The sequence below is a fragment of the Diadema antillarum genome, unplaced genomic scaffold, assembly GCF_040938485.1.
Source record: "Diadema antillarum isolate AM-2024a unplaced genomic scaffold, OU_Dant_1.0 seq00000578_RagTag, whole genome shotgun sequence".
NCBI lineage: Eukaryota > Metazoa > Echinodermata > Echinoidea > Diadematoida > Diadematidae > Diadema > Diadema antillarum.
The window spans coordinates 785,336-807,968 of record NW_027271513.1 but is presented as its reverse complement, the minus strand read 5'-3'; the positions used below and the strand labels follow the sequence as shown (position 1 = coordinate 807,968).

At 38.7% G+C, this 22,633-nt stretch overlaps 1 pseudogene; it reads left to right on the top strand.

Moving 5' to 3' along the window:
- Positions 1–21,350, top strand: part of LOC139735432 (uncharacterized) — a 48,173-nt pseudogene extending 26,823 nt beyond the window's left edge.
- The last annotated feature ends 1,283 nt before the right edge of the window (positions 21,351–22,633 follow it).

Genomic DNA, 22,633 nt, shown 5'->3' with positions numbered 1-22,633 from the left:
GTTTAAATAGAGCAAGGGATTGGGGGAATGAAATCACCATCTTTCGGGGGAGATTATTCAATTGACTTTGAGTAGCTGATATGTGTTACATACACGGGTAGTTCATACATGTGCATTTCTCATAAAATCCTGAGGAACACAGCCTTATTTGCTACAGATGCAGTCATTACAATCGTATTTGCATGATTCTGCATACAAACTTAATAGCCTCATTTGCTGTTGACATTCCACAGCTAGCAAATCAACAAATCACACACATTGTGCAGTATGGGTAGTAGTTCTGGCCATTGCTATTGTGTGAACACTTTGACCAAGTATGACAGTGCATTTTTTTTTCTTTTTCTTTTTTGGTCCTTGTTCATTTAAGACACTGCACACCACACCCATTGCTGAGAGTGTGCTTTAAAATCTTTCAATAAATGGATACAGATTTATTTTGATCTGAAAGATTCATTCTGATATGAAAGATTCATTTTGATCTGAAAGATTCATTCTGATTTGAAAGATTTGTTACTGAAAAATTTGTTACAGAATCTCAAATAGTCAGAGTCACATGTTAACGCCGCATCGTGTTATGAATGAATACGTGACTAGATATGCAAGGCACAATTCATCATGCAATAGCTATAGTTCTGTCAGTCTGTTTGTCTCGCTCTTTCTGACAAGTTTCTCTTTTTCCTCTCTTTCTTCTGATGATTCTTTTGTATTGAAGACAACAAAGAATATATTTACTAACAGTGTTTGTGCATGTAAGCTTGTGCTTATGCCACTAACAAGTTTTTGTGATTGCCGTTCATGATTTATATTTCATCTCATTTATTGCATTTTCTGTTACCCATTGTTTGTGACAAGTCACCACATAAACCTGATTCTTACAATATCCGAATATATATATACATATACTAACAATGTATGTATGTGACTGTGTGTGCTAATTATGGTAACAAGTTCTTGTGATTGCCAATCATAATTTATATTTCATTTGATTGAATTTTGTGTTTCTTTTGTTTTGTGACAGGTCACCACATAAACCTGATGAAGTCACTTGTGTAAAATCTTGAAAGAAATATGCCAAAATAGTGACTTAGGTTAGAAAAATATTTGTTACATATTTTGATAAGTATTTGGGTTTTATTGTGAAATTGTCACAACCTCCTGTAACAGGATAAAAGTGTTGAATTATTTTGAAAATAGGTATATTTCCCTTTTTTAGGAAATATGTAACTGATGTTTGAAATAAACTCTTGTGGATTTAACTATCTAGTCATATGCATGTCTGACAACTTGTCAATTTCTAAATGAATTTTGTCAAAGTTGTGCTGATTTGCTTGCTTGCTTACATTTTGCCACATCTCTGTGGCAGGTTTTCATAAATGATGTGATGGTAATCTGGAACAGATTACTGGTAAACATCTTTTGAAAATGAAGAGTCTTGACAATGTGGAAAATCTCAGTTGGAAATTGGAAAACTCAATTGGAAAACTCAAATTAGAAATTGATGTTCACTGACTTTGTTAGGCTCTCATGGTGGCCTGTCACATTTTCATTTGATTAACATAGACTGCATGTGCACTGCATACATTTCTTTTTATTTATCTTTCTTCCATTTTTTGTGTACACAGTGTATGTAACCCTTTATGCTGTGAATGTATTATTCTTATTCGCATCATACCAGACAGTTCCAAAAGCAATTGATTATTCTATGAATGCAAGCAACATGTTTCCATTTTAAAGCATGCAGCATTAATTGTACATATGGTACTTACTGTGTTTAACTAAAAGCAGAACTGGATAGGCTGTTTCACCATCACATGTAAAAGTATCTTGTGCATCTCATTGTAACAGTTCACTAGTCAAACACTTGAAAACATAACATTTGAGCTTAAAAATGAAAACTATTCCAAATCTTGTTTTGTTTTGTTTTGTTTTATTTTGTTGTATTGTTTGTTTTTATCTTATTGAAGGGACTTTCAGTGGAATATCTTTGGTGATAAATTGAGTTGAGACAGGGGTTGAGAGAAATGTACAGAATGTTTGTTTAAATGCAATTTGTTAGCTACTACCCCTTCCATATCTACTATAGATATATTTTGATTTATATTTGAAATTTGAAAGGAACTGGACATTTCAACACTGTTGGATTATTCAAAGCACTACAGTGTAATGTGTATGCTCAAACTAAAAAGTTCCAAATATTTAAACAAAATTGTGAATTTTAGGCAGGATGTAATTCAAATATCATATTTTGTTTTTACTTTCAAAGCAGATGCCATTTTTTCCTTTTATGTAACATTGGATGAGTTTACCAGGGCCTTATAACTGTTACATTGATACAGTTCTTTTTTTTTATAGTATGTCACTATGGTTGTTGCAACACTGCCATGCTATGATAAAGTGGGAATGCTGAACTTATGAGATATATGTGATGACTACCAACACTTTTCCTAGGCCAACATGGCAATTGACCCCACGGCCCTCAGGCCAGGAGCAGCCCCTCCCGCTGCGAGACCGGCGTCAGCGTCCGTTGGATTTGACCAGCCCGCCAACTTCAAGACGCTGGACAACCCAACAAAGGTAAGAGAAGGAGGAGGAGGAGGAGGAGGATGTGGTTTGGAGGTGTTATAGTCCAGTTGATTGTGTACTAAGCTTTCAGTGAGAAGGACTAGGGTTCAACCCCTGCCATCATACACTGTACTTGTTGTACCGTTGCAACATCAGGTGACTACTAGTTCCATTATTGTTTTTTCCTGGGGGTACTGGTCTCATTTCAGGCACTGTTTTAACAATGGTTTGTTTTAAAAGTCACACTTTGATCTGAACCTTACGTTATGATTTTTTTTTTTCTTGGCAATTCTCGTAATGATTAGAAAAACACAAAGTGTAAAATCAACAACTCAAGAAAATGCCCGATCATCTGCTCTTCACGAAGATACCCACAATTACAATAATGTAGCAGGTTAATGAGTGTTTGGCAAATTTTGTCAAAAGGGAATCTTATGCAGCACACTAGCATTTTATCAGGATATCAATGTAAAACTTTGATGTTAGATCAGTGTTCATCAGGAAGACAGTAACTGCACATGTAGGTTATAGTGTAAGAAAATCAGAGACAAAAAATGTATTGCTGTCTGGTTTTCATCCTGCGCATATTATGGATGTGTGCAGAGATAGTGGAAGTGAATTCTGAACTCATTTGAAATAGTGCCCTCGGAAGGGAGACTGGTAAAAAAGGAGGGAGGAGGAGGAGGGGGAAGCGTATTACCACTTTAACATGAGAGGAGAGATTACCCTGATGTCATGGTGTGATTGCAAATAGGTTGGGGATTTTTTTTCTTCTTCTTCTGCGAAGATGGTACAATGTCCAGAGAGCAGTGTAATTTCATGCTAGGTCAATGAGGCACTACAATAGCAAGGAGAACAGCCCCGCTTCGGGGGGGGGGGGGGGGGGGGGGGGATTACATCCGATAACCATGTCCCTATCACATTCTGACTGAAAGTACAGTGTAGTACCATGCCATGTCTGCATCACAGTAGGATTGCAGTATTATTATATATGAGCAGCATGTGATATCCACATTTCCACCGTGTCTTAAATGTATTTTTTGTTTCTGTGAACTACAATTCTTTGACACTGTCATATATGCATGTTGCACAATGTTAGTGTTTACTCTTAGATAAGTCTTATATTTTCCAGTCTGGTTTTTTTTTTTTTTTTTTTTTTCTGCTACAATAACATCTAATTTGCCAGGAGCCACTTCCGGGCAAAATTGCGAGACTGCCATTCATGAAGACTTGCTTTCTTCTCATGCAATGTAAACATGCCGAAGCAAACACATTATTTAGTAATGCTCTCTTGCTAGTAGTTCATCAAAGAAATAAGAGGATTAAACAGAGTCAATACCTTTGGCGAGGGCTGCAGTGATGTGTTGTTTCATAATGCTGTTCTAACAAAACACATTGTATGATACCCCTCCCCTCCCCCCCCCCCCCACCCGTAATGTGTTAGATGTGCTTTTTAATCTAGTGTGATTATGTGACTTGAAAGAAGGGATTATGCACTTTAACTTTCTTCAGAACATTTCTGCTGTTGGGGAATCAGAGGCATAAGAGTTCCTATTTGTTAGTGCAGTGCTGCTATGCACTGGACAATTAATCTGCCTGGTAGGGGTTTCAATCCGCAAAGGGCATTGGTCACCACCACATTTCAGCAAATGAGTCACTGACATTGTGCTGATATACTGTATATGCCATTTTCATGAGAACGCTAATTTCCACAAAAGTTTGTCGTGCAAGTCAGGACTTTCCAGCAATTTTGCAAGCGGTTTAATTCATCATGATCGGGGAGTATAGCAATGAAAGGAGAAATGTGTGCGTGCACATTATGTTCCTGTCAGAATCAGAGTTGATGTTTTTAAATAATGCGTGTTTAAATTTGTCAATAGACCCCAGCTCACAAAATTTGGGGAAAATAAAAACCTTGCAGAATATACGGTGTATACAGTGCGCAGTCTAGACCTGTGTTTGACATTTGTGATTTCACTGTGTTAGTTGCATACGTGCTGACTACAAAATCTGGGTGCTTTTTCTCATCAGTATACAATTGTAGAATGCTTCATGCCAAGACTCCTTCATTGGAGCCAAATGTATGTGGCTTTAGTCCTACTCGCAAATGCCAAATAAAACTGCTTGGCTCTAATAGGAAAACACACCCTCCCCCTCATCACACATATACATGTGCACACACAAATATAGGAGAAATATGGCTAAACTCCCCAAACAAGTATTTGATGTTGTATGTTGTTCAACTTTTGTGTAAAAATGTGTGGGGTTTGTTTTTTTTTTGTGTGTGTGTGTGTGTGTGGAAGGGGGGTTTGGAATCAGCTCTAAGCCCATGCAAATACTTTGGGGGGGGGAAGGAAGGGAACATTGTCAGTATAACTACTGACAAAAATACAGTTAAGAAATTGAGCTGGGAAAAAAAACAGCTGATTTTCTCAAATGCTTGAAAAAGCAGGCAGTGCCAAAGGAAGTCTGGAGTCCGTTAGGTTGGCAGAAATAATAAAAGCCCGATAGGTGAAATCATGTGATCAGAGTGTGATCAGAGTGTGAGATAATTACCCAAGCCAGACAAATTGGCAACGTGGAGGATCATCCACACCGCCTCCTTGTCCTCGCGTCACTACAAACAATAGACGCACTCCACCACCAATGTAGTCAAACAACCTTGCCAACTTCTTAGGGGGTAGTGCAATTAATTTGCGACTGTGCCAAGAGGAATCGGCCAGTCCTTTGAATGGGTTGATTGATTTGGCGCGCTATCTCGCCGGAATAGGTCGCGCAACGCCGCGTACCTGGAGATGTTACTCGATAGCACCCCGTGCATGTTCGAACAATAGACGCCGGGTTGCATCGTGGCTACAACATGGACCAAAGCAGATCAGAGATGATATTATTCTGTGAACTCCCACTTTGAAAGAAAAATCACATGGCTGCAAAATGTCACAAGTGAAGAGTGGTTTGCAATCCTTCATGCAAAAGACTTTTGTTCACTCTTTTTCTTGGCTCGTTTAGAGCGATGCGTAACAACTGCAATGAATGTGATAGATTTTATTTTTCCCATCTCAGAGATACTGATATTTCCAATTGATCTATTTTCATCATTTATATTGTAAGAGGCTTATTGAAAACAGGATATGTTTTTTCTTGGAAAATTGCTGCTTTTTAATCTCACATTGAAATTTTTACCACAAAGAATGCAGTTGAGTTACATACGTAGGAGCAGCTAGAGCATTAAAAACTTGTAGGCAAAATCAGATTAGAAATTAAAAAGATGTGACATTTTAATATGTTAGTATGTCTTTATAAATTCAGCACCCAGTGGTCAGGGCAGTGTGGTGTGTAATTCCTCTCATAACTTACCACTGCACATTGTTGTTGTAATTTCATTCCTTTCATTCACGATGATTTACTCTGGGAATAATTCTCCTTTGTGCACCAGCATATGAACATAGGTACCATTGTACATTGGATGTGTTTGTTTGTTTTTTATTTAGGGTTTGGTTTTTTTTTTTTGTTCAGAGAGCAACATGATGATATGCCTATGGGGAAAGAAAGAAGAGACATGCGGTTGACATTTAAACCATTTGATTCTCTGCTAGCATGAGATATGAGAGGCAATGTCACACTAGGGACTTCTATTCATCACACTCACCTATAAAAAAACATGCAAGGGGTGACAGAGTTGTGATTGCTTGCAGTTGGGCAATGTGTTTGCAATGTTAACCTTGTTTTGTCGGCAAAACAAATGTTAGAATTTGTTGTCTGTGCTTGCATCATTTAGTGTGTGTTTTTCAAAGGGGATTTTGTTCACTTGATACCTCCTTTCAGACGAGGGCAAGAGTATCAGCCAAACGGAGACCTCCGTCCAGAAAGAGCCTCCAGGCGGCCGCCGCTGCCGCATCAGGCTCCAACCCTTCCTTCTGGAGCGACTCCACGGGAGAAGATGACGGTTTCCGCACCTTTACGCAGAACCTCGCGTCGGACCAGCCAGACGTCGGCGCCTCTTCCGCTTCTGCGAAACCAGAGGAACCGCGAACTCGGGAGCCGGTGCCTGCCGCAAAACCCAAGAAGCCGGTGCCCCCACCAGAGGACATATTCGGCGATGATTTGTACACGAACACGAGCGGCGATGCGCAGCAGTCGTCCACGCTGAAGGTCACCTCGAGCAAGGAGGAGCGACCGTTCTCGATAGAAGGTGAGAGCGATTTGTTTGCGCCTAAACCGTCGTCGGGAGACAAGAAGCAACAGAGGAGAACTCTCGACCTCGATGATGACCTCTTTGCGGGTACGCAAAAGGTACGTCTAGATGCTTCCATGGACGATATCTTTGCCACGCCACCAGTGCCAGAAAAGAGCAGCAAGCCGAGCACCAACAAAAAAGAGACACCGTATGAGGATATCTTTGCCTCCGACACCAAGAACAAGCGGTCAACATTGACTGATCTGGCAGTGGATGAGGATCTCTTTGGAGACTCAAAGCCAAAAGGTGGGCAGAAACCTCTTGTAGGCACCATTTTCCCTTTAAAGGCACATAGACCCGATGGTTTAGTCGAATGTGTGTGCGGGTGGATGGCGCAAGTTTCCTACAGACACAGGTCTATGCTATCGACTCCTCTTTAGCGCTTATGCTTAGACCCATTTCCACCAGTCCGCATTCGACTAATTGACTGGGTCTACATGCCTTTTTGTTTTTTCATGCAGTGTATAACTAGCATCATTCTTATTTGCTAGTAAGTTGAAAATTCACACTTTCTTTGCCACTTCATATTTTCTCTGGTCCCCCAATCGCGAATTTAACCACTCGCGAAAATGTGTGACAGCGGCAATTCGCGAAAATTTATATACGCGAAAATTATAACGTATACAGTATGTGTCATCCTTTGCTGATGCTACTCGTATGATCCTGTCAGTGTTCAGTACAAATGATATATCTCATTTGTGGATTTAAAATCACAGTTTGAGAAGGGGATTTTATGTTGGGTAAGGAGCTCATTCCAGCCATTACTTTTCAGAGCACGAATATAGATAAACACTAAGTATTTGTGATAAATGATATGTGAAAACTCCTCGTTACTTCAAACAGTTTCACAGCAAAAATAAAGCTCTATTTCCTCTTCCAACAGGAACCAGTAGTGCAGTGTCCATCGATGAAGACCTCTTCGGTACTCCTCCTCCACCTGCGCCAGCGGCAACCGCTTCCAAGCCCAAGAAGAAGAAGGTGGCAAAGAAGACGGCTGTCTTGGAGGTATGCAAACTGATCATTTGTGCGTCCTTGCCATTGCAGGGGTATCAGTGTTTGTTTTGTTATTTGCAGTTGTAGTTGTAGTTGTAGTTATAGTTGTACTTGTACTTGACTTGTACTTGTACTTGTACTTTTACTTGTACAGTAAATCATGAATTGTACTTGTACATGTAAAAAATGTAAATTGTACTTGTACTTGAACTTGTACATGTACTTGCAAATGTACTTTACATGTACTTGTATGTACTTGAACAAAAATTGTACTTGCTATTTGAAGTTGTACTTGTACTGTGTAATCGTGTATACATTGTACATGTTATGCAGTTGTGTAGTATTTGATGAATTCATCTGATACATATCACAAATGATACAAATGACAAAGTCAGTATGACAAATTTACGACTGTCAAAACATGACTGTCAAACAAGAAGATCGAGATTAAAAATGGCAACTCATAATTCCACTACTTGTGCTGCTTGATTTCATATATTCCTCCCATGTTAAAAAATGCTTTATAGGAATTTGCACAGAGAAACAGAGTTATGTAAGGACCTGCAATGTTGGCAATGCTATTAAATGCAGATCATCATGATGGGGGGGGGGGGGGAGGAGGGGTATGACATGGTGGCAATGATAGTGATGATGATGATGATGATTTTTTTATGGTGGTGATGATGATGATGATGGTAATGGTGGTGGTGAAGGTAATGATGGTGATGATGAAGATGATGATTGATGATAATGGTGGTGGTGGTGGTGGTTATGGCAATGGTGATGATTATGATAATGATTAGCTGCTAATGGCCTTTGTTTGTAATCATGATAAGTGCCACAATCAATGACAATTAAAATGATGACTGAAAATTGCTCATGACAAGAGACAAGCCACTCTGGGTGATGTTGTACATTAGGCAGTATGACTGCTACATACTGTTGTTATGGCTCAATGATAATCAGTTGATGGCAAATTTTTATGCCAATGCTTACGATGCCTGGTGATCAAAAGCTGATGTTTATGAATGTGACATTCAAGAGATCATACTAGCAGAAGAAGATTACATTGAAATGGCTGTTGGATTGTGTTGAAGCTTTAGATGATAGTTTATAATGATAAGGGGCTTGAAATAAGACAGCATTCTCCATTTTACCTGTTGATTGATTGATGATGATGATGATGATGATGATGATGATGATGATGTTGATGATGATGATAATGATGGAGCTGATGATAATGATGATTTGTTACTGTCATGCTACATTCAAAGATGATTTTTCAACTTGACAAGATGAGCACACATGTTTGTTGTCAGACAGAGTCTAGAAAAAGAGATCTAAACACATGAGTTTTGTTACCCCCTGTGTAATGCAGCACAAGATTTGCATTTTGAAATTTGCCATACCACATCTTTTGTTTCCATGGTAGCACTTTAAATAGGATTTAATGTGGCTATGAATGATTGCCCCACACATCATTTGTACACACACTAGCTCAATCCAGTGTTTGCATGAAGTTAAGCTACAGCTCCCATGCCGCCTGCCATTCTTGAGAGGTAGCATGCATCAGTTGCTCCATTCATTTATCATGGCTAAATAGTCTACGAGCAGAAAAATTGCTCTCCTACCTCCTGTTGTTGTCTCCTGCATAATAATTGCTTTTCATGTGTGAGAATAAAGAAAATAATTGAGTGAAGATAAGTGAAAATACAGAACAATGTTTCTTGCACCTTTAGCTTCTGGGTCAAAATAGCCATTTCCTTAAAGTATTTGAATATGTGCAAATATATTATAGAGCATCTACAAGTACTTTGAGACCTGAAAAATTTTGTGGCATGAAACTTTCATGAATTGAAGCCAACAGCTTTTTTTTTTCAGCATGAGACATAGAGACGTTCACAAATTGTCACTGGCATTCAGGGCATTGTGTGAACCAAAAAAAAAAAATAATAAAATGTGTGTATTTTACTTCCAAAAATCTTGGTTCCTCACGAAATTCACGAAAGTTTAATTCACACTAAAATTTCTGGTTTTACATTATTCTACACTTAAAAGTCTTAACCACACTTGAAACCATACATATTTCCTCTTGTTGATCGATTGATTTGGTCTGATCAGAATACCGTTACCCTTTCTGTGCCAGGGACTTTGGACAGTGTATGCAATGCTGTAGGGTTTTCTGTGCCAATTAGAACTCGAAGCCCACAAAGGGTTAAATCGCTCTAGTTTGTTGATAAAAAACACAAGATCTTTGTAAAATGCCAGCAAAGTATTGTATGTATACGCCATTTATTTAACGAGTCTTTCTTTTTTGTGTGCATGAATTGGAACTTCCCAACGATTTCATGAGTGGCTCAATTTGTAGTTGTGGAGTACAGTACTGAAAGGAGAGATATACAAATTGTACATGTAGCTGTGCATGTCACATTCATGTCGGGATCGGAGTCATTATTTTCACTTGTTTTTGAATCTGCAAATAGAACACAACATGAAATTCACAAAAATAAAATGCTCACAAGATACATTGTATTTAGCACATACACAGTAGGCTTTTTGCCCAGAATGGTACGTTGTCATGCAGTGAACAGGCTTATCACTTGCAAATGCTATGTACAATATATGTATCCTGACATGATTGTGGTTTCTTGGAATGATGATGATGATGATGATGATGATCCACTGCATTTGTATGGCGCCATATATCTGTCACAGAAACATTCAAAGGCGCAGACTCCTCCAAAACAGTTAGCAATTAAATGTCTGGTGAAAAATGTGAGTCTTGAGTGAGGCTTTGAAGTGATCCAGTTTGTCAATTTCACGGAGGAAAGATGGGAGGGAGTTCCATAGGCGAGGAGCAATAGAGGAAAACGCCCGGTCTCCGTATCCCTTGAGATGTGTGATGGGCACCTGGAGAGTGAGGCCAGATGAACGAAGGCCAGGGCGAGGCTGCCGTCGCTCAATTAGGGAAGACAGGTATCCTGGGGCCAGACCATGAATGGCCTTAAAAGTGAGAAGTAAGATCTTGAAATCAATTATGTTCTTGATGGGAAGCCAATGCAGCTCAGCCAGGACAGGGGTAATGTGATCGTACTTCCTCAGCCCGGTGAGCAAGCGTGCTGCTGCATTCTGTACTGCTTGAAGTCTGTTCAAGGTTGCAGATGGAAGGCCAGCTAGGAGACTGTTGCAAAAATCCAATCTTGATGTTATGAGTGAATGAATGATGCTTTCTGCTGCTATCCTTGTAAGCAGAGGTCTAATAGCTGTGATGCTACGAAGCTGGAAGTAAGCAGTCTGGCATACCTGCGAAACATGCCTATCCATCCTCATAGACTGGTCAAAGTAGATCCCAAGGTTACGGACGTTATCTGCAGGAGAGACAGACACATCACCGACCTGAAAATCCATGGAGACGATCTTGTTTCTCATTTGTGGAGAAGAAATGATGAGGCATTCAGTCTTGTCGTCATTGAGTTTCATGAAGTTCTTCACCATCCAATGTCGGATATCTAACAGGCATTCAGTCATCCTCGTAGCTGCTGCTGTTTCTTCAGCTGCCACTCTTGGATCGAATGTCACATAAAGTTGAGTGTCATCTGCATAGAAGTGGGGTTCTAAACCCTGCTGACGTGCTACATTGTATGTTCCCAAGGGGGGAAGTGTATAGTGTAAAGAGTAATGGTCCGAGGACTGAACCTTGTGGGATGCCACAGGTCAGGAAGGCCTCCTCTGACAGAGTTCCATTGATGTTCACAGACTGTCTTCGGCAATGGAGATAAGATCTGAACCATTGAAGGGCAGTGGCGCCAACTTTGAAATCCTGCTGCAGCCTGTGAATGAGGACTTTGTGATCAATTGTGTCAAATGCAGCTGACAAATCCAAGAGAAGTACCATGGCTGCTTTCTTGTTGTCAACTGCTCGCAAGATGTCATCAGCTATTTTCAGAAGGGCTGTCTCTACGCTGTGGTGTCTCTTATAAGCAGACTGCATCGGCTCATAGAGTTTGCAGACCTGGAGATGTGACATTAGTCTTTTGGCAACTACTTTCTCGAGGACTTTGGCAAGGTATGGCAAGTTAGATATAGGTCGGTAGCTGCTCATCTTATCCGGATCTAAGGGTGTCTTCTTAAGTACAGGAGTGACATGGGCGAGCTTCAGCTCATCTGGAAACATTCCTTCCTGTAACGAAGCATTGATTATCCTGGAGATAAGAACGGCCATTAGTTCATAACTCTCTTTCACAATTGAGGTTGGGATTGGATCCAGGGAGCATGACTTGGCAGGAGAGCTGCGGATAACACTCTGTATTTCTGCCGGAGTTGTGGGCGCGAGTGTAGTAAGATGTTCATCACTTGAGGTTGTATCACTGTCTGACTCTGGCTCTACAGTAAGAGACATGTTCGACTGTAGATTGCATCTTATAGACTCAATCTTACCAATAAAGTACCTTGCCTTGAGAATTTAGAGGCTACACGACCAGGAGAGGAATGATGCCCTAGTGCCACAGCTGATTCTGTCTTTCTGTACAGAAGCTTGTTGATGATGGCATAGAGTGCTTTTTGGTCAGATCCACAATCAACTGTTATTTTATTGTAGTAGGCAGCTTTGGCACACATGAACAACTGCTTGACTCGATTTCTCTGCTCTTTGAAGAGTTGTTTATCAGATGGGGCACGAGTTTGCCTCCATCGGCGTTCAAGCTGTCGCCGCGTGCGTTTTGCAGTAGCGATAACCTCACTGTACCAGGGGACAGCCAGCTGTTCCACTACTACACATGTCTTTTCAGGAGCATGTTTGTCCAATGGGGTTTATTTTTGATGAAATGCTGTCAAACCTCGAGTACCTAGTGAGTCTTTGGAGAAGTCAATTTCCCAGGCTGTAATCAATGGGCTTGTCAATTGGTTTGCCAGGGAGAGGGAATGCTCTTTACTGAATTGGAAAAATCTTGGTTCAAAAACATCATTCCACATCCTGAACATTAATCTTGCTGCAGTTAGCTTACTAATTATGATGGTGTGCTGATTGCTTCGAGTAGCTTTCACAGCAAGTGATTGAATACCTCTATAATTATCATAAATCGTTCTCGCGCACATTGATGCGTGGCAATTTCTTCCACTGAGCATTATTTTGTCGAATGAGAAATTTGTTGGATGTGGACTTCCCAGGAAATCAGTGGTGCATATGCCTATGGTTAATTTCATACTCAGGTTTGCTGTTACCAGTAGTCCTCTTTATTTGTTAATCCGTACTCTCCCGCTTCCAAATTCTGAAGTACATGTGTTTGCGGCAGAAAGGATGGAAGATTTTGATTGTCATTTTGGCATCTGAGCATATTTTAGATATTTTAGCAAACAATAACACAGGCATGTTCATTTGTTAGGAGAGAGCTCAATTTATGAAAATCTTATTCAAGAAAGCAGCACAGCAGTGGATGTTTAGAGCAGTCACCTCCAGATTGATGTATGGGTACTCAGTGGCTAATCAACCAGATTCTGATGTGCCGATCTCAGAGTGTCAACTGTGCTTTACAATGATGAGTTTAAGCTGTGCAACCTACATTTTGCCGGGAATGTATTAATGTCGCATGGACTCATGTGAGTGTGTGTGTCTTAGTGAGTGTACATACTCTAAGAGCAGGAATTTTTGCATGTGTGAAATTTTTCATGAATTTCACAAGGAGCCAAGATTCACAAAATTAAAATGCACACAAAGTTTCTTGTTTACACAATACGCATTGAGTGGTGGCTCTAATTGGCAAAAATTTTGTGCCACAAATATTTCTGGTTTTACGGTACATGCAGGTTTGTGTAAGTTGCTTGGAAATAGCTCCTCTCATTCCCTGCTTTCCCTTCCCCTTCCCCTTTTCTCCATCAAAGTAAAATGCCACTCAACAGTTAAAGTGACTTCTATGAGTGGAAAAAATTCTAATAAGCAGAAACTCTGAAGTTTCACTGAAATAGAACATACTAGGAGAAAGAAGCAGATTTTGAAAGTTTCAGTCAGTTAAACATGGAGTGCCTATCCACCGCTTCAAAAAAAAAAATGCTGTTGAAATAATATTCGAATAGACTTCTTACGCCACCTTCCTTTTTGTCTTTTTACTCACAGCTTTTTCTCTGTGAGGAGACCGATAATAAATAGAAAAGCACTCATATACAGTTATATCAATCAGATTCAGTTCAGGCACGCTTTCATTTGATAAAGGAGGACAATTTTGTTTCTAATTATGCTGGGGTGCTTGTTTTTATAATTTGCTTAGGAAAGAAGGATGGTTTGCTCAAGAGGACAATGGCTGCACTGCTACAGCTTTTATTTTTAAGCCTGCAGGGCGTTCGCACCAACTGGGGATGTCTGCTTTTACGTCGCGCTCTCTTCCGCCACGTGTCGCGCTGCGTGTGACGCGAGCAAAAATACACCATGTAACATGGATGGCCCGCTTTTGAAAGATTTTCACGGAAAGAATTTACGCAGAAGTAGTGATAAGTGTATTCACCCCTCATTAACAATACCTTGCTATTTTAAGAGTCCTTTCTCCCCTTTGCAGTGCATTTTTCCCCCTCAGTTTCTCCAGTAGTTTTCCTTCTTGCCTTCACACAATCTCTGCCTCTTTTACTCTTTCTGAAATTAAACATTTTGATGATAACTTGATGCCTTTGCTCTCTTCTTCCTTATTTTTGCTTCCCATGAACAGGATGACGACGACCTCTTCGCGGAGAAACCCAAGAAGACAAAGGCGAAGCCGGCCAAGGCCACGGACGATGACCTCTTCGCAGACACCACCGACATCTTCGCCGACATCCCGGCATCCAAGCCCAAGAAGAAGAAGAAGGCGGGAACAGAGGATTCAATTTTCAAGGACGTGCAAGGAGGTGAGAGATTTTGATGGATGCAAAATCAATTTTGTTTTTTCTGACTGTGACTGCCAGATTTCTTTACATTTCAATTCATTCAGGGACTTTGTTGCTTAAAAAAAAAACTGTTCTAGATTGATAAGATTTCTCTGCCAGAGGCGACCAACTGAAGATGCGATACTTTGTCTCATTCTGTGATAGAGAGCCAGAGGCCAAGTTCAATGATATCGCGTAAAATATGATATATGATGTATGTGTGTGTGGGTGTGTGTGAATGTGTGTATTGTGTATATATGTGAATACATCAATAGAGAGAGGAGTACATCTGGATATGCCAGAAATGTGTAAAAAGCAGATGAATGTTTGATTTGTGTGCTTATTTTGTTTTTGGTCGGTGGTTGGATAGATCGTCAAACCTCTGGTAGCATCATAGCTTTCAAATGTTGGGTATATCCCCAGCAGCTTAAGGCTTTCTTTTTCACTGGAGTGTGCACAGTTTGCATTACACTTTAATTTGCTTGGCAGAAGCGTGGTATATTTTCCACTGATCTTGCCAATATTTCTTTATTTTCTTTGTTACCTGGAATTCATTGTTTCCCCACCCCCACCCCCCCCCCCCCCCCAAAAAAATAATAATGATAATGATAATTGTAATAATAATACTAAGATAAATAAATAAATGAATAAATAAATAAATAAATAAATAAATAAATACACAAATGAATAAGGAAATAAATCCACAATGTATTGTAGCTGTCTGGATTGATATAGCACATTGGATCATCTTTGAATTTTATCTCGTTTGAGGTCATAAAACATCATTGTAAAGAAAGTGACATGAAGAATATAAAGCTATTTGCCTGAGTCCATGGTGGTTGACAAAATATATATATATGTATGTAATTATTATGTACATCAAAGTAGAAGAAACTAACATTGTATGAACAGAAGTGATGTTTTCCCATGTAACTAGCAATAACTCTTAGATAAAAACCAACTACGTAGTAGTGAGCATATCCTTGTATCAGAAATTGGATGCAAGGGTAAAGTGGGAGCGAGAGAAGAGCAGGGACAATGAAAGAAGTAGAAACCAAATGCCGCAAAGGCCAAGGGAATCTTTACCAGTTCTTGTTGGGAATAGAGTGCCAGGGGGCGACACAAAGAAATTAGCCAGCGAAAAACATTTTTGCGGTGGCGTCACTGATGTAAAGAAGCACATGAGTCGAATCATGCTTGTCGCAGAAAACGTTGGCTCTAAATCTGAGTTACATCCTTGATGGAAAGTGGGGGCATTATGCACACCTCTGCAAATATTCGCCAAAATTCACTCAGTGGCCTCTGAAAATCCTTGACATTTTGGAATTACACATTGAGAGATTTTTTTCTGCTCATGTTTTTTAATGCTACATAATCATGGCGTGACCCATTTTTGTTAATAAGCAGTTTGAATGTGAAATCCAACCCTGTGTGTCATAAAACTCGCAATAACTGCAATGTCCAGGTTGGCAGACAGGCAATGCAATCAACTGTGAGCACTTTAGCTGTTGCCGCAGAAACTTGAAAATGTTTTTATGAAAGGAGGCCAAAACATATGAAGGGAAAACTGATTGGAGTAGAAAGAAACAAGAAAACAATTTTTTAAGTGGAAAATATCTGTTTTGTCAGAATGAACTGGATGATGCATCTTTTTTTTTTCTTCTTTTTTTTTCACCTGCGAGTAGCTTTGTCTCATATAATACAAACGTACCGGTAATGAATATTGATGGTGTGTACCTTGGTAGCACTATATAGAAGCTAAAGATTGTAGAATTCCTAATGCTGGTCATATTTTGTCACAAAGTAGCATGTGTTAAAGCTTCAATAGCACATTTCTCACTTGTATTCCCCATTCCTTGCAAACAAATGGTGTTGCCTTAACTGTGTAGTGTTTGGAAGTGTTCAAAGGATGGAGCAGATGTTTGAACTATTTTGCACCAGTTTATACAAACATTTTAATGTATTTATGAAAAGTGATCACAGAGTAGGGGATAATGCAAAGGACCACACATATTTTCACACACCTGCAGCTCACACACACAGTGAGAATGGTCGTAAGCTTAGCTGTGTTGTCTGATCGTATAGTGTGCAGTGTCGAGTTGTGGAACATTTCGTATGACCCGGCTCGCCTCTCCAGTCGTGCGACCAGTCTGATCGTGTAGTGTACAGTGGGCTTCATTATCCAGTTAGGATCATGTATGTTCATTTAAAGTGTTCCTAAACTAGGCTTGTATCCTTTTAAAAATGTTTTTACTCTGCGATATTTCATGATATTTTTCCTAGAAAACACAATTTGTCACACAAAAGTCAGGAGGACATTGACACTCCCTAAAGTTTGTATAGGGAGTTAATGCCCTCTGGTTCTTTGCCACCAAAATGAACAGGCGTTCACTGGCAAGCATGAAAAGAGAGAGAACAAAAATCAGCATTTTTATTGAGTTGCACGGGGTCACATGGTAACTATCCAACAAATGCGTACGCCTAATGCACACAGCACCCAATGCAGTCCAAATTCAGTCCATTGATAGGCGAGTATTGATTCCTTGGCGATGCGTAAAAATAGGTTGAATACCGTTGATTTTTCTGGTGCTTTACAAGGGAAAGAAAAGTCGTGGAGGAAAAGAGGGGAAACTTCTCGGAATTTATTTCCTGTTTGCCGCGTGGACCAAAATGACGATATGAGAATGATTGGAATATGTTTAAATAGCACTTGTTGTCTCTGGAAATACTAAATTGCAGCAGATGCAACCACTCATAAACAGGGGATGTGTTTGCAAACTGTTTGATGTCAACTTAACACCAACCCTTCATTTATGTCTTGCCTGAAAACCGAGAATGCAAGTATGCTAGATAGCGGGTTTCAGTCCTTATTTGCTCTGACGGTGAGGACTGTATTTATTTGAATATATCATTGATTTTGAATTGAACAGTCATTGTTGTTGCCTCATGAATAACTTGAGTCGTGCATGTACGCACAGTTTACTTCCCTATCTGATTGTACAGTGGTTATTGCTCAGGTACATGTTCCAACACTTTTCAAATGTTGTGTATTTTTGTTTGGTCTTTGCTCTTTGAAACATCCAAAAATGTTTATTGAAAGTGATTGACAAATTGCCTCTTCATCGACGTAATTACACACTGATTATTCAATGTTTTCTGTAATAGCAGTGAGAAAAATCACAGGCATAGGCCAACATACTTAGGTGGGATGTGTGCCCCTGATTTTTATTATCTCTTTAACGATCAGTGTGCATTTATATCAGTGAAAAGCTATTTCTTAATCAGTGGAAATAAGTAGAAAAAAAGAAACCAACTTGATGCAAGAATCAATAATTTTAACCCAAAATTTGCTTTAAAATAATTTTGAGTGAAGATGCAGCTACATTTTATCCCAGCAAACCAGAAACTGTTAATTGTTTACTGAATTTTTTTTCAGTTATTTTGGAGGATATTTTGTTGTGGTTCATTATTTTATTTTTTGTTTCATTGTATTTGGTTTTGCTCAATTATCGTTGGATGTTTATCATTGTCATGACAAACAAAGAAAGGTCTTCACCCTGTTGTCATCTCATTTTTGGTTATTTCTTTTTTCTTCTTTCTCTTTCCTAATCAACCGTCTAAGTTTGTTTGTTTGTTGGTTTGTTTTGTGTTGGTTTTTTTTTTTGGGGGGGGGAGGGTTTATCTTTGGAGAGCCAGACATTTAATTTCCACACAGTAACATAGCATATTCAGTGCTGCATATGTATGGTACACTTTCATTATCCTTTTCCAGTAAGGAAGGCATTCGCAAGAACCAGGTTAATTGATTAATGTGTTATATCTACTCTTCTTCTTTTTTTAGAAATTTAAATCTGTCTTTGTACTTGCTCATTTCCAGCTGTTTTACACCAACATGTATCGATGTCAAATAACTCTGCAAAATTGATGCAAATTCATGGAAAATAGAATTAGCTTTGCTTTGTCACCAGCTCCGTTCTGTGCTCTGAAAGAAAAAGTGTGAAGGAAAAATGCTCCAGGGTGATATCTGAGAATTCAGTCGACAACAATAACACAAAGATATGAATGGGTCGAAGAAAATTGAACATATTGCCTGAAGCTTAACCAGGAGAACACCGAGCCACTTATGCCAGGCATTGCAATTTGTTTTAGCGCTGGAAAAAAACAGAAAGCATTCTCAAAGCTTCGTGTAGATCTGTCCATCTAGAATGGCGTGCACAGACAATGGTCTTACATGTTGTCAACGCAAAAGCCGCTAAAAGATGATGTGGTACACTGTATTAGCACGGTCGCTAAACTCTGCATCTTGCAGTGCTTCGGTCCTGAAGGGAAAGCTCCCCTAAAAGTATTGATTCAGTGGACCCAACGTTCTAGAAGCAATGAGCTTTGAGACTTACAACTATCATGAAAATAGACAAAATAGATGAGACATGATTTTCCCCACGCGCCATTAATTATTTATTGTTGTTTTTTTTTCTCTCGTCTCAGAAATCATAGCCATGCTGAAGGTATTTCTGTAGGCATGTGTTGCTGTTTCTTAGAGCAAAACTAGATAAACAAAGTCTTCTTCAGCCTGGAGGGCCCCTTTAATGCATGGTTTGCATAGTGAGGGTGTACATGTAAATGACTTGAGAACGTTCAGAATCTGTTTCCGTGTTGTTTTCTTTATGTGTCTCCACTTCTGAATGATTAGGATATAAGGAGTCTAGTGCTGTAAGTGTTGCGAGTGAAATCAAACATTATGGTGCAAAACAAAGTGATCAAGGCTTTGCTCGATGTTGCCATTTGAATTTTTTTGTGTGTTTTGCATTTTTCTTTTGTGAATATAAAGAGCAAAATGTGTAGTGATAAAGTAATGCAGACATTGACATTGGAAGGAATGATAAGCTTCTAGCAAGTGGAATTTTACTAAGACCGCGGCCTCGAAACAAATAGAAACAAAAGGGAAAATGTGTATTTGTCAGTCTGTAAGAGTATGTGCTTTGTTGTGTGTGTTTGTGTGATGGGTTGTATGGGTGTTGGTGTGTGTGTGTGTGTGTGCGCGCACGCATGTGTGTGGTGCATGTTGGCGTTGTGTGGGGATGTGTGTGTGCATGTGTGTATGTTTTCTTGCAAATGGCCTCGTTTGTTTGGTTCTTTTTTTCTTTAGAGAAGTAGTGAAATATGCCCCGTTTTGTGTTTTAAGCAGATTATCTACTAGTATTATGTTCCCGTTTTGCGGCTTTTTGCGAGAATATGTGTTAAAAAAAACAAAAAGCGGATTTCGTTTCCTTGGTTAAAAGAGTTATAATGTAAGTTTGACATTAGTTTGCACAATGTTGGTGTTACTGCATTTTGTCCTTGTAATGTAAGATTGACGTTATTGTGTACAATGTTTGTGTATAATGCAGTTTGTTTTTTATGATGTTTTGTTTTGTTTTTGTGAATGTTTCTGTTCTATGATATGAAATTGAACGAAATTGAAATAAAGAATTATCCACAAACAAAAAAAGTGTGACACTTGTTTATGACAGTGCCCAGAAATGACGGACTCAGTTGCATTTTGTGTCTCAGCTGTTTTTGAAATTCTTCAATCACAAAATCCAATATTTGTTGCATCTGATCACTGAGATTCAAAGTACTGAATGACACTGTTCTGTCCTTTTTTCTCTCTCTCATTCTGATGGCAGATGATTCCTAAACTTTTATCTCATTTGTAAGTCATGCCAGTTTCAAGACTTATTCAGACAAAAGACTTTGAAAAAAAAAAAAAAAAATTCAAGGAGATTTTCCAAAGCTCAATGTTCCTTCAAGGCAGTACATATATTGAGCATGAGCATTATCTGGTTTTACAGGTAAGGACTTCAATCAATCAGTTCATTGTATCTATTCTTTTGTCTTTGTCATCCATCACCCCCCCCCCCCCCTCCTTTCCAGATGACATTTTCGCTGAGCTCGTCGCCAGCAAGCCCAAGAAGACCAAAGCCAAGAAGAAAGCGGCGAAGGAGACGACCGACATCTTCAGCACCGACGCCCCAAACATCTTCGACGATCCACTGAACGCCATAAACAATTGATAGATGTCAACAACATCTCCTCCTCTCTAACCACAATGCCTACACACTGAACATACAATACATCTCATTCCCTAATTTTGTGTTTTGATCCTTATCCATTCTGAATTTCAATATGTTATCATGATTTTAAGAAAAAACACAAGAAATGTCATTGTTACATGCAGAATATAACCATGGCAAATGGAGATTAAGATGTGTTGCACAAAAAAGTGAAATGAAATACAAAAAAGATTCTCATGTGCTAATTCAAAATATATTTGTGCTACATAGTGATATGTTGCAATTAGGTAGTGTATATGTCTTATGCGTCGCCTTTGGCTTGAGGGTACCGACACAGGTACATGCTTTATTCTGTTTACCCTTCCAAAGATGGAAAGCTTGTGATAATAGATTATTTCCTCTTTACTGTTTTTGTAAGTTTCTCTATTGTAGAGTCTAGTGTACATTTGTAAATCAAAGAGTGAATGTACAAAGGACAAGATTTATGCTGGTTTTTATTCTAGATTCATACAAGGAAAAGTTTGATGCTTTGAGATACGATATTTTGAAATATAAACATGTACATAGACAAATTGTCTCTTTCAAGAAAGGGAATGTTGTACAGATGTATGCAAGAAATTTACCCCAAACTGCAATATCTTCTTTGATTCCATTGTGTAAAAATTACCATTCAAAAAAACTGCTATCTTGTATATATATATATAGCACAGGGAATCAGGACAACTCGCATAGATCCAGGGTGTTTTTTGAAATTGCATTTAGTAGCAGTTTTCAATATAATGCTCCTTCCTTTGTGCAGGTAATTCTGAGTTTGGTCTGAGAATTATTTTTCCACATGGAGATAAAATTTGGTGGTTTTGATATTTTCTAATTGTAAGCGTCTATCTTGACTCACAGCCTGATGTCCACTCACATTGTGAATGAAGTGTAAGTGATATCTAGTTGTGTATTTTTTATGCTTCTTTTCTTTTTCAATCAACATTCATATTTTCTATATATTGCATTTAGTAGCAGTTTTCAATATAATGCTCCTTCCTTTGTGCAGGTAATTCTGAGTTTGGTCTGAGAATTATTTTTCCACATGGAGATAAAATTTGGTGGTTTTGATATTTTCTAATTGTAAGCGTCTATCTTGACTCACAGCCTGATGTCCACTCACATTGTGAATGAAGTGTAAGTGATATCTAGTTGTGTATTTTTTATGCTTCTTTTCTTTTTCAATCAACATTCATATTTTCTCTTTATCCTCCTCTTCATCTTTTCCTTTCTTTGTTAGTCATTATCTTTTGAGCTTCTACATCTCTCCCTTACCCCCCCCCCCCTCTCTCTCTATCAATGTATGTGCATTCATAACCGTGCGACAGCAGAATACCTTTTGTATCCATTTGATAGCAATTTCCTCCCTGAGCATATTCATTAAATGCAAGTGATTTTTGCATGTCAGTCGTGTTATAATTGCCACATTGAATTAGATATCAAGGCACATTTGCATACATGTGTATATGTTGTGACAGAAAGCAGGATGAACATACAGCAATGGAAAAAAAGAATACATATACACATATATATATATATATATATATATATATATATATATATATATAAAGATATGTATATTTATATATATATATATATATATATATAAAGATTATATATATATATATATATATATATATATATATATTTATTTATTTATATAAAGATATAAAGATATATATATATATATATATATATATATATATATGTGACAGATTATGGTGATATGAAGTGTACTGAGCTTCACAATTGAATTGCTGCAGCCTATGTCATTTTTCTTCGATTCCCAAGATGACAGTGTATGTAACGTGAATGTTACAGGAACTTACAGTGCAAACACAAACACACATGCACTTGTACACAT